The 11,321-nt window shown below is 45.2% G+C and overlaps 1 protein-coding gene across 1 annotated transcript in view; it reads right to left on the reverse strand.

The window, feature by feature from the left end:
* The window catches only part of HNF4G (hepatocyte nuclear factor 4 gamma), a 61,747-nt gene extending 53,691 nt beyond the window's left edge, over positions 1 to 8,056 (reverse strand). Inside the window, exon 1 of the mRNA XM_026115254.2 lies at positions 7,911 to 8,056. The gene's annotated coding sequence lies outside the window, so the exon portion shown is untranslated. The remainder of the gene's footprint in view (positions 1 to 7,910) is intronic.
* Positions 8,057 to 11,321: the final 3,265 nt, after the last annotated feature.

The following is an 11,321-nucleotide window of genomic DNA, read 5'->3' on the forward strand; positions in this document are numbered from 1 at the left end:
TGGATTAAATGTTTTGTGTCAGGGCAAGAAGGCAAGAAACTTGCAAACTCGTATTATGTGCAGATTTACCCCCAACCATAGAAAATATACACTCAGCCAAATGCTGACATACACTACAATTCGTTCCCAGGGTTTCCACGTAGAAGGTGTCCTTGTGCATGCACAAGCTCCTTTAACGGTTCTAATATAACCACATAGACCCTCTGGTCATGGCCATCTGAGGCAGCCAGCACTGGACCTGACCCAAAATGAGTTAGAATTTTGGATTCAGTGGGGTTAGGATCAGGATACAGAGAAAGAGGCAAAGATGAAGGTTTTGGGTTCTTTGGCACACTGAATCCAAACTCTGCATAGAAAGCATCTTAGGTAAAAATGAAAGATTCCTGCAAGCAGCAGCCACTAGCAAGCCACAGATATCCTTGATATCTGAGAAAAAAGATCTTGTCTCATTAAGGAGTACAGGACCTGTTGGATTCTTTAGCTATCTAAGAGCAATGGAGCATCTTTAATATTTCAGGATCATAAGCTGTGGTTGTGGTAGGCAGATGTATCCCTTGTGGAGAAGTGCACCATAAAATCCATTTTCAAGGTTTCTAAACTGTTACAGGGTTGAAGCCAGGGCTCCCTAAGGTTTCTACTTTCAGCTATACTGGTCTGAGGTAGAATAGAGCTCATAGACTGAGAAACAGAAATCTATTACTTTGATCACCTACAATTACCAGATAAGGCAGGCAAAGAAGCCATTTTTTGTAGTCATCTCCCAGAGCATATCATCTTTCCAAGTTTGGTGATGTTTTTAGTCCTTACTAAACAGCAGCTTCCCCACATCTGTGTAACTACGTTATTTTGCTCAACTGATGAACTACATTTACATTAGGAGATGTTTTCCTCAAGGACCTTCCTACTAAAGCTAACTTTTAACAAGTACCTTGTTGACTTGAACTGCTCAACAATGCTGTTTTTCTTCCTCTTATGGAAGTTAAACTCATGGAAGTTTAAAAAACTGAGGCTTCTACATTCCAAAGGAGATCCAAAAGAGTTAAAATGGTTGCTGTAACCTTGTAGATACGTTCTTCCAAACAGTCATAGCTGTGCTCATTTTCTGCCTTTGCTATTAATACACGTATCTTAATTTCAGAATACCTACTTGTGCTCTATGGTACCATAGGAACTTGGGAATGATCACTGGAAATGCTTTTCATTTTCTACCTTCTTTCAGCTTCAAATAAATCTTGGGAAATAAATTACTTGACCAATTGGATTAAAATAAGACAAAAATTCCACTGTTAAGCTCAGTGCTAACAAAATTTATATGGAAATTTTTGTTAAAATTTAAATTCCTTTCTTGTCCAGAACCTACAGTTTGTTACAGTTCATTGCCCTTGAAATGTAAGCCTATTAATTTAAATTTTCACATATTTGCTATATTATTAAAGATATCTTCATTGACTTGTTATTGGAAAGATTACTATAGTGGAGATACTTGTTCTCCTCTTTACCACTAATTAACATGCTGTTAAAAATGTGTAATGAGTTGCCCTCTGTCCGTTTTTGAGTAAGCAAATACCCATCCACCAGTATAGTTCATTCTTTTGGCAAGAAGAGAAATGACTGCTTTTTCTGACAGAACAATTTGCTCAGGTCTGGCTGCAATGTTTTAAAACAGCAGCCTCAGCTCTCCTCAGAGCTGATCATTCCCTTCAGCGGGGACAGCAGAGGCAGGTATGCACCTGCACCTCAGGTTCAGCATTCACAGATCAATGCAAGCTGCCCCGTATTCACCAAGTTAAGCTAGTATCCCAACTGTGCACAAGGACTTGTATTAATTCTGTTATCTTTGCTATAGGGACAATGACCTTCAGGAGAGGTGGGAGATGAAGTGGACAAGCAAGTGGCGATAAGGCCTTAACCTGCCTCAGTTGTTTCAGTCGAGTCTGAAAATGGAAGTGAATTGTGTCAGCCTGTGTCAGGAAACTCGTGCTGTTTTTACTCAGCTTTTATTTATCTGCAAAGAAAAGTATCTGAAAAAAGCCTGACAAATTTGGCTGGGGAGGTGTATCCCAAGCCAATTCAAAAGTGCAAGCTAAACCTGTGTTCTGCAAAGTCCAGAGTGCACCCATTTTATACACAATACGGACTGTACATTCCTGGGAGCCAAGGCTCTGCTTTATTCCATTTACATTTTACACTCAATGCTGAGTAACAGCAGTAAGGAGATATGGACCCTGTAACTGCTTTTTTTAAGAGATATGTTGTTTTCATCTTGACTTGCTTTAAACCAAACCAAAGCAAAAAATAGAATAAGTGAAAGAAAATACACAAAGTTAGCCTAATACATTTGGAATTAGCCGAATACATTTTACATTTTTACAACTATAAAAACTTCACCGTAATCCTGCTGCTACTTTTCACTATTTGGAGAAAGTCCAGTGTAGGGCCTCCTTTTTGTTTTGTTTTGTTTTATTTTTGCAGATGCGGGGTTGCCTTTGATATAATGACAAGGCTTTCCATGTAAGCTTGGGTGTCGACCCCAAACTCTTAAAAGGACTAGTGCGAATTCCTGTAATTTATCTACTGGATTCTGCAGTGAAACACAGAAGTGTAAATCTCATACTAAAACTTAGTATGCCTTTCTTAGCTTATTATTTTTTTCACTCTTATTGTCGTGGCCAAAGTTATTCCTGTCATAATACTCAAATCTAAAGTTCTGCCTTAAATGTATGTCAGATCAAGTTCTGGCACTTCAAAACTGTCTGAAAATAAAAAAGCATTGTCTCCAAGTCTCCCTAAACCCTTTGTTAAAATTACATGTTTAATATTAATATAAAAAGTCACCGAAACTCAAAGAAAAAGCCAGATAATAAGGGGGGAAAAAAGAAAGTTAAAAAAGAAAGTTAAAAGCAGTAACATAAGACACTGTTAAAGTGAACTGAGACAAGAGTAACACATTAAAGGCTCTTTAAAAATGTAAATCTTTTTGAAATGTTTTGAATTTGGACATTAAAAATGAGAATATCACTGTTCTCCCAAAAGGCAATAAGGAGAATATATATACCTATTATGGAGATAGCATTTACCACCAAAATCTGACCTAGAAGTAAAAACTATGTTCTGTTTTCACTATTAGTAAGTAAAAAAAATACGTTCATTTTGATGATGCCAAGGTAAAAAATACCTTAAGACCATAACACCAGAAATACCATAAGACCAAAGGGTAACTGGCCAGAAATCATATGAAACTAATGATTTGGTCAGCAACATAAGAGGTAGCTAACCAACCTAACATGGTTACGGAGTGCCTACCAAACACTCTAATAGAAAAGACTTTGTTCAACTTATCTGAGAAACCACTGACACTGATGGACAGTAAACAGTTTATAACCACTTGAAATGAAATACAGAACTTCTCTGCTCCATGCACCTCTGTTGAAATGTATCTCAGACTAATAATGAACTGATTTTGTGCTATCTAATGCTTATGTGGCAACTTGAATAATGTTATTGTACCTTCTTAATTTTAATGAAACAAACATCGCTATATATATAAAAAAAAAGTAACTTGCATCCATGCTAAATTTCAGCATATTGGCCAAGGGTGTTATAGATGTTATTCTCCCTTACGAGAAGAATCTCCAAATCTGAAATGAAATATTTGGTGAAGCGTTATAAGCAAACTCTATACTGCTGCTAGCCTGCACCCACTTTTACCTGATCTGTACTGAGTAAGTACAAAAGTTTCTTTCTTTTTCTTTTTTTATTTTAAATCAGTCCATTTAAACCTTTAAGTGCAAAAAAACTACAACCATTTTATATTCCAATATTGCTTGCCAGTGAGAAGTGGGGTAGTAATAAATAGATTAAATGCTTAGCAATTAGGAGAACAAAATGCTATCAATTCACGAAATCATAATTTAATTGTTGTAACTTCAATAGCAGGTACAAAGCAACACTTGACTACACCTATCAAGTGCAGACAGAAGACAGTGAGTGTTCATGTGCAGTGACAGTGTAGCCACCGTCTGAGTTCTCTGAGTACTCTCTAGTTCTCTACTGAAGGAATTTCATCTGTTAATACAACGTTAACCTGACATTTCCTTACAAGAGGAATACATACTATTATTCTGAAGGGCATATCAAAAGACACTGTATACAAGACAATTTTGGGCAGGATTCTAAAACAGGCGGTATGAACAGGAACCATGCTTTTCATCAGAATTATCAATCCAAAAAAAAGAAAATGCTCTGGCTGCTAGAGACACAAAATGCCTTAAGATCTGTGAGAACACATGATCCTTGCAGTGAGCAATCTTCAAGTGTCTGGAAAAGCTCTGAGAGCATAAGCTGGTCCCATCCAGAGCCCAGTGCTGATACTCTATATGTCAACAATTAATGAGTTAATGCCTTGTTTAAGAAAGACTAGGGAAGTTCAAAGAACCGCATCACTTACTGTGAGTAAGGACCATCTTGGTTAACAAGTAGCTGGTTACTGATGGACAGTGTAACTAGCTCTTCCTCAGTCAAGCAGAAACCAGGTTCAAGTAGCCTAGCAACTCTATATAAAAAGGATCAACGAGATTCTCATTGCAACACTGTCATAGATGCACTATCACTTGCAAGCCGAATCTTATTTGCCTTTTCAGGTAGGTGGAACTTATTCTTGGGCACAGTTCGGAGCATTTAGTACTACCTCTCTGTCCCTCTCCCACTTGAGTCTAATCCCTATGTTCAGCGGGGTATTTTCACATTGAGAAATCTTCTTCCGTCAGAGAATTATATGCAATTATAAAAGAGAAGTCTAGGGGCAAACTTTACCATGCTAAGAATAGATCGTGGAAACAGCATTATTTGTATAGTTCTATTGCAGTCAGATTTCCAGATACGCAGGCAGCAAAGAAAATTCACACAGCACCCTGTATGCTGCTAACTGTAATGTATGTATGTCCTTGTTGCTTCAATACCTCTGGTGAATTACCAAGCAAGGGTGCGAGTCTCTTTTCTAGACAATATTAGATAAAAAATCCCAACCTACTACTTCATAACATGTCGAAGATGCACGTGGAGGCTTCTTGCATTGTTGCCAGCCAAGTGCCATGAAGAGACAGATCTAGCCTTGAGAATTTTAAATCTTGTGAGTTGCCATGTCATGTTATGAACTAGATCTCATACAATTCATCACCCAAGTTGCAGAAAAATAGTTCAAGAACTCAAAATAATGAATTCTGTCATTTCCAATAGAAGTGTGAAGGGAGAATTATGAATGAACCTTTTAAAAACACGTATGTGGAGGGAGATTGCCCTTCTACAAAATGAAAGCAGCAGGATTCCATTTGAATGGCCCAATCCTGAAACCAAGACCTTTCATTTTCAATTAACTTGAATTGACAATTGAGAAAGGTTTGAAAATGTTGTTGGAGCCTTTCAGTTTGATAGATCTCAGCTCTGACATTATGCACAGCATTCTGACCTGATTTTTAGAATGTGCTGTTTTAAAAGTGAAAACAAGGGAACAACCGTAGGGTAGGTTACTACATCACTAGTTTTGAATCTTTTCAAGAACTTTTTTTTTCTAATGATGAGCTCTAAGAAAAGAATTAGTATTGCTTCAAGTAATGTTTTATACCTTGTAGTTGATGAAAAGCCAATGGAAAGGGATGCATATGACTCTAGATTTACAAGTAACACTAAACATATGTGCTGCACCTCGTATTTCCATCCTGAAAAGTCCAGAGAGACAATAGGAATTGGTGATACCTAGCCTGTTGTAATATCAAGCCCATATGCACCAGGTAGACAGCAATTCTGAAGCAAAGTTTGAATCAGAAGTCATGTCCAGAAGACCAAATTTTAATATGCTGCAATTTCTTACTAAACTCAATGGAATCAAAAATACAATCCAGAAATTCAAATCTGGCCAACCAATACTAGGACATTTTCTGGAGAGATGGGTTTATACAAGAATGCCTTTAAAAAGGAACTGACCTGGAAATGATTTAGTGATATTTGGAAAATAGCAGTCAACATCAGGGCTGCCCTAATTTACACTTGACCATTCAAGCACTCATATATTATTGGATGTTGCCAGACGACAGGAATACCTTTGTTGCACTTCAGTGCCAGCTCAATGCCACCTGAAGCTCTCCTCGATATACTGCACATCAGTATTTGCAATAGCCATCTTGGAAATGCAAGTTGGACCTTTGCATTGTTCTAGTTTCACAGTAGCTCTACCGAGAGCAAAATTTGGCCTAAGATGTTCCTCTAGTTATGCAAGATAAGTCGGAAGGAAAGTTCTGCTTTGTATCGAGGAATTAGTTCTGGGAATGTTGTATGCTCCAGATATGCAAGCTGCTAAAATGAATCTCTGATCTTGTCCTACACTTGATTTTTTTGGGTTTTTTTTTTTCATCTCAAAGCTTCACAGAGACTCAGAGATGATGGGAACTGTGAACTGAGTAAGAATAGAGCATTTTAAGCATTTTTTTTCTTTTTCCACTTTATGATAAGAAAAATGAGACAGGTTAGGGAAGAAATGACCAATCTAGCTTTCATAACATTTGAAAAACAGCTGCATGTATATAAATATTTCATATTCCTCCTATATAAGTCGAAAGACCTACTGTTCTTAAGGAATATAGGGAACTATATAGCGCATTGTAGTTTTCTCAGGCACATAAGAGACTCAGGGACTTGGAAAGCTGTGTAGCATAATCAGTCATTCACTAAGTGAGTTTTAACAAAGTCAGCAGCAATAACAATAGAGATGTCACTTTAAACGACTCTACTGTCTTCTTAATATGGATGAGAAATCACAATAAGCGAAAGTACATGCAGCATTGTACAAAAAATGGCCTACACAAAGGAAAGTTCAATTTAACATAACCATGGTTTACTATGGGGTACTATTTGCTACAGCACATGCGACTAGTTGTTTTAAAATACTGTTATCATTGCAATCTACTATTTCAGAAAATGTTTGACTACATCTCCCATGTCAGTGTACAGGAACAGATGTCAGGCTCACAGGCTGCACTATTTCCTCCAGCAAGCTGGCTTTTGTGAAAGTTACAAAGATACTCTGTAAACTGTGCACCTGCAACAGCATAAAAGCAGCACGGACACTGCTGGATCTGCATACAGAATTCATCCTTGACTTTTTTTACCCTTTTAATGCCTTTTGTTATTGTTGTTGTTGTTGTTGTTGTTGTCGTCCCCCCCCCCCCCCCATAGGCCCCAGGGAAGTATTTCAGGACTCCCTAACAAGGTGTCTAGCAATGGCCAGGTACTATTACCAAGAACAGCGCTACAATAATAAATCCATCTGCTGCACAGGTAATCCTGAGGGTGGGGGTGGTGAGAAATAAAGAGGGGAGGCAGGAGCAGTTTTTTAAAAAAATCACCCTAAACCTGATGCAAACCTGGGGCTTCACCTGCTGAAGCGCCACAAATACCTGCGCAGCTCCAAGGCACACCGCGCCGCGGCGGGCAGGAAGCAGGCCGCCGTCCGGGGTGCAAAAGTGCACAGGGGAGGCCGGGCTTCCCCGCACCGCCACGCTGCGCTCCCGCGGCGCCGGCGCGCAGACGGAGCCCCGGCCGCGAACACCGCCCCCCGCGGGGACCTGCGCCGGGGCGCTGACAAAACGCGCACGTGACCAGCCGTATAGCCAAAAAAAGTGTGCAGGTATATACATATAGACGTCTGTATGAATATATAGAAAGCAAATAAAGGAGTCCTCCAAAGCGGCAATTGTTCCTTCTCACGCGATCCGGGTCCACTTCCCGCAGCGCGGAGCTTCGCTTCCCCGGCGGCGCCGGCGGCCGCGGCGGGGCGGTGCGCGGCGCTGCGCTGCGCGGCGCTGCGCGCTGCTCTGTCACTCCTCACCGCCGGCGCCGCCAGCCCGAGGGAAACTTACCGGCGGGGCAGCGCCGTCCCTCGGCCTCCGGCGCCGCGGTCGCAGCTCAGTGCGGCGGCGGCGGCCGCCGCGGCATCCCCCGGGCCGCCTGCCTTCGCCGCGCCCCCCGGCTCCCCGCGGGCGTCCCGGCTCTGGGCTGCGCGACTTGTTTGGTATTGCTGGCACCGTCTTTACCATATACCGTAGCGGCAAGGAGGAGGAGGAGGAGAGAGAGTGTGTGTGTGTGTGTGTGTGTGTGTGTGTGTGTGTGTGTGTTTGTGGAGGGGGGGGGAATTAACTTTGCTCAATGGCGACAGGGCAGCAGCCTCAGCCCAAGCATCGGATCGATTTACTAAACAAACTGAAACGTGGGTGGGGATGTTAAACAGTAACCAGCAGCCTCAATGAAAACTGAAAGCTGCTGTCGACAGCAGGTTGCCCTGCGTGCACCCCGAGCCGCGCCGCCGGCCGCACGGGCAGGGCAGCCCCGGCCCGGCCCGGCCCGGCCCGGCCCGGCCCAGCCCCGGCCCGGCCCGGCGCAGCTCCTGGCCGCGGTGAGCTCGGTGCGGGCGGCCGGGCCGCACCTGTGCCTCCCGGCGGCCGGGCCGGGCCAGCTGCGCGGGGCGCGGACACGTGCGGCCCTGCGGCCGGCGCCTCCGCGTGGCGACGTCCCCTGCGCGGCGCCGGCAGAAGGCCGCCTCGGCCGCACCGGGCGGTGACCGCCGCGGCAGTGCAGGTGGCCCCGCGGTTGGGCACGGAAATACCGCCCCGCCGCGCCTAGCTAAGCCGGCCGGGCCCCCCGGCTAGGGGTACGGCGCGGCTCGCCCTCCCCTCCTGCCCACCCCGCCGTCCTCGGGTCTCTGCAGCTGTTGGGTAGGCACAGATCTGGGGGGCGCCGAGACCTCGCGCCTTCCCCATCGAGCTTCCTTCTCCTTGTTCCGCGGAAGCTGTCACGGGAAAAAGACCCTTTTCTAGCAGGACTCTGATTATGTCCTGAAACTGGACCAGATCCTAGGATCCACTACAAGCCATCGGTTCCTGACCCTAGAGGCACGTTGTCGGCCGCTTACCGTTGGAAAGTCGCGACACAAGGAAGTATTTATAAAATAATAATTGTTACTTTCCTCTGACATTGCCCGCTCACAGACTCGAAACAATAATTAACGCCTTGACTATGATATCACCAGCTCACACCCAGGCAGGCATCAGGAAGGAAAGAAAAAATTCGAGGTAGTGAAGGTGGTGTCTTGCCCCTCCAGGCAACGCCCGGGGGGGCCTCCTTGGGAAGAAGTTCCCGTGCGGGAAGGAGGAAGCCCCTCGCTGGACGTGGAAAGGGACTCGCTTTTGCCTTGGATGTGTTAACATGTCTGACTCCCATAGCAGGAGACACGTGTCAATGATTTAACGACACTCTCGCAGAAGAAAGACTACACAGGTTTCACACAGGAAAGAGTTGGGGAAAATATATGAAAAATGCCCCCTTCCTCTAGCCTTTGAAAGCGGCCAGTGATTGATTGGTTTCCCCAGAAAGGAGATCAGCAAGTCTGCACTGCTTTCTTACCGATGGTACCTTGCCATGCTATTATATCTCGTTAAGATGGCCAATTCTTCATTTCCAGAGGTTGCACATGGGAATTCTGGATCCAAATTCTAGGGGCTTTCGATCGTCATTGGGAGCGAACAGACAGAATTTTGCATGGCGATTTCCCCCCTTACGAAACGTTAGTAATCAGTGGAAATAATTGCCCAGTTATCCACCAGGAAGGTGTAAATACACGCAAGGTCCTTCCGTGCTATTTCAAGGTGTTTTTGAAAGGTCAATAAAAGTCATCTAGGAAGTGTTGTTTCTGACGAGTTCTTGCCCATCTCCTGCCGCAGATAAAATACTGCAGGCAAGGGCAGTAGCGACAGTGAAATAAACGTTACTGCTGCTGGCTAAAGCGCGCCTCGGAGCAATCTGCAGGAGCAAATAGCCGATTTAAAAAGTGACTGTCACTTGCATGAGGTGTGTGGGTTTTTTTTCTTGTTTTCTTTTTACCTTTTTTCTTATATTCTCATCCATGCCTGAGTGTCGGGGTTAATAATCACTTTTCTGATATGAATAAAGAGGATTGGTCATAATTTCTTTGCCCTCTCAATTGGAATGAAATTAACATACTAAAGCCGTACGGTCATCTGTAGCAGCTATATATCCACACTTATATATGGATCGTAAAAGCAGATGCGGGCAGATTTAATGGTGGGGCTCAGGATGTTTTGATTCTAATCACTTCAGAGTATACAAACGTCATTATTATTCTTTCTGCGGGAAAGGTGCTGCTTTGTAACAAAAGCAAATAGCTTGCAGAATAGTAAATGGAATTTCTTTGCTGTGCGGGGAATATTTGTGCTTATTTCTCATCACATAAGGCCACGTTTGATTTAACCTTAATGTAACTAGTGGTTTTCATTTCGACTTCAGCGTTTCTTTAAATGGTTTTTACGAAGTGGTTGCCTCTTTTAGTTATCAGCAACGTTTTTGAGGAAGAGTGGGGGGCAGCATAGAGTCCCTTGACGGTCACCTCGCCGCCAGAGCTACCTCTGAAGCAGCATTTTCACGTGTCACCTCCACGACGAAATCATGCGACCGCCAAAAGAGCCGCAGTAGCCGGGAGTCGCCCCGACCCCCGCGGCCGAGACCTTTTCCGCTTCCCACCTGGGCGCGGGGTCCCGCCGCCTGCAGTCCTGTCCCCCTCCCCCCCCCGCGGCAGTTTGGGGCGGAGCACCCAGGCACGGCGGTAGCGGCGGGGACCCTCTGCCTGGGACCCCCATCCGGGCCGTCAGGGCAGGCGGCGTCGCCTCTGCGCCGTCCTTTTGCCGGCCCCGTCTCTCCCCCAGCTGCAGCCCGGGAGGCAAGGCTGTGCGACGGCTCTGAGGTTAGGAAGGGGAGGAAATCCGCGCAGCCTTTTGCAAGGCAGATAACGAGTATTTCCAGGGGCTGACCTCCAGGGGAAAGTCCCAGACAGCGCACTTTCTGCGCCAATTTGGAGAAGTCCCCCTGCGCGCTGGGCTGCCGCCGCTTGTGGCTGCAGCCCCGGGCCGGGCGGCTGGAGCCGGGCGGCGGCCGCGGAGCCGGTTCCCCCCGTCCCTCTCTGAGAGCAGCCTGCGCCCGCACGGCCCCCGCTCGCCCCCACCGGGCAGCTCCCGCCGCCTCTGAGATCATCTGCCCTTCCCCGACCTGCTCCCAGCAGCGGCTTTTTTTCTTTTCCTTTTTTTTTCTCTTTCTCTGGCCAGGAACCTAGCAGTTAATCTGGGGGGAAAACACGGGGAGCTTATGGGGCTTCCTCTGCAGCTGGTCGGGCAGGCGATCGGGTGCAGCCAGGCTCCGGGGGCCGACGGCACCTCGTGGCGGCAGCCCTCCCTGCCTCCCTCCCCTCGATTCATTTCGCTAAC

Source organism: Dromaius novaehollandiae, chromosome 2 (genome assembly GCF_036370855.1).
Source record: "Dromaius novaehollandiae isolate bDroNov1 chromosome 2, bDroNov1.hap1, whole genome shotgun sequence".
Classification (NCBI taxonomy): domain Eukaryota; kingdom Metazoa; phylum Chordata; class Aves; order Casuariiformes; family Dromaiidae; genus Dromaius; species Dromaius novaehollandiae.